The sequence below is a fragment of the Paramisgurnus dabryanus genome, chromosome 23 (assembly GCF_030506205.2).
Source record: "Paramisgurnus dabryanus chromosome 23, PD_genome_1.1, whole genome shotgun sequence".
Taxonomy (NCBI): Eukaryota; Metazoa; Chordata; class Actinopteri; order Cypriniformes; family Cobitidae; genus Paramisgurnus; species Paramisgurnus dabryanus.
Window position 1 is genome coordinate 11,307,652 of NC_133359.1, and position 1,888 is coordinate 11,309,539.

A 1,888-nucleotide genomic window follows, 5' to 3' on the forward strand; every position below is an offset into this window, starting at 1 on the left:
CGATTTCAGAGACCGGATGACAGTTCTCGCTCCGGGGTTCGGGGTTGAGGCAGGTGGGCTCAAATACTAACACACCACGTGACCACAGTGTCTGTTCATTGGTGTGCTGGGAGGCTTCATCTATTGTTAGACCTTCAAATGCATTTCAGTGAAATTCTGAAACATAACATTCTGCTCATGGCTGCCCTTGTGTTGTCACCCCATGAAACCCAATAGTGTCTTTGAAACAATGTGCGCTGTATAGAATGCACAGAGAGACATGTATGTATATTTTCTTTATTGTGAAAGCTTGTATGATGCTATAATTATTTAGTATTGGGTTTGACACTGACAATAACACTTATAGGAAAAAGATCAAGAAAGAGCACATTGAAGCACTTTATTGATTTTGTGCAAGAATTGAGCACTGGATTATATATGCATAGCCAAAAATACTTTATAATGCTGTAACTGTAAAGGTATTTTTTATTTTTGTCTAAGCAAATGTAGTGTTCGTGTATGACAAATGTGGTCAAACAAAAAGCAACAAGATAAAACATTTAATGGTTATTAGACGAAATAAGCAAACTTAACATTCTCAATGCAACTCAAAAAACAAAGAAAATGTAAAGGCACTTTATATCAAGATATTATGACATTGCATTATTCAATAATGCTTAAAGAAATACAATTTTGGGTGGTTACATAACTTTGGTTTGAGAAGTGGGGAGACATTAAATAGGGGAAAAGGTTTTCAATTTGAATCCCATTTCTTGCATTTACATACGTTACATAAATCCAGAAAACAATTAAGTTAAGGCCGACTTCTATATAGATATGTATAATAAAGGCTAGATGTCTCGCCCGCGCTGCTGGCCAATGGAGGTCGAAGTCCACACCTGGCGGCCATCTTAGCACAACTCGTAGCATTGTGTTTTAATGATGCAATTACTTTTAAATGACCATAACTTGCATAACTTCAAACGGTTTGGTTTGTTATAAACGTCAGAGATGTACCTATGACACTGCATACTTTTGAATAATTTTCATGAAACATGTTCAAGCATCCAGAATTATAGCCACGTTAATAACGTTTGTAAAAAAAACAAACCATTTGAAATCCGTAGAAATTTGAGCATGTTATGGTCATATAAAAGTACATGCACCATTAAAACACGAGTGAGTGAGCTGTATGAGGTAAGATGGCCGCCAGGTGATGACGTTAGAGACTCCACCCTAAGACATTTATTATATATATCTATGCACTTGCAGTCCTGCTTCGTCATGATGACGTGTGGTTAAAAAAATCATGACAAATGACTTTAACAGCAGGGGGACACGAAATGGATTTTAAAAAAGTAGGGGGGACATGTCCCCCTATCCCCAGTGAAAATGATGCCCCTGGTTACATACACTATTTTCAAATAAATGTTAGATAAAGCCCACACTGTAAAAATTTTTTTTTTGTTTAATCAACCAGTCAACTTGACAAAAGATGAGTTGCTCCAACTTGAAAATGAAACGAAGTTGACTTATTTTGACTCATAATTATAGTCAAGGTAAATAAGAGTAAATTGGAGTGACATATAAATCTTGAATAAACAAAAATTAAGGTAGCAAAGAATTTGTAAGTATTATGACTATTTGTTGCTGGTGTACATGTTTAGTAAAAAATTGTCCAAGTATGTACCGCAGCTGTCACTGGGTGGTACCCTTGCAAAAAAGCATCTCAAAGGTACATACTTATTCCAAACTAAAAAAACAAACTGTGCTATATAGCACCAAAACTGTTGATTTGAATCGTAACCATAGAAGAACCGTTTTTAATGCCATATAGCACCGGTGAAGCACCTGTGTAGAACCATATAGGGGCCATATAGCACCCCATTTGGTTCTACATAGCACTATA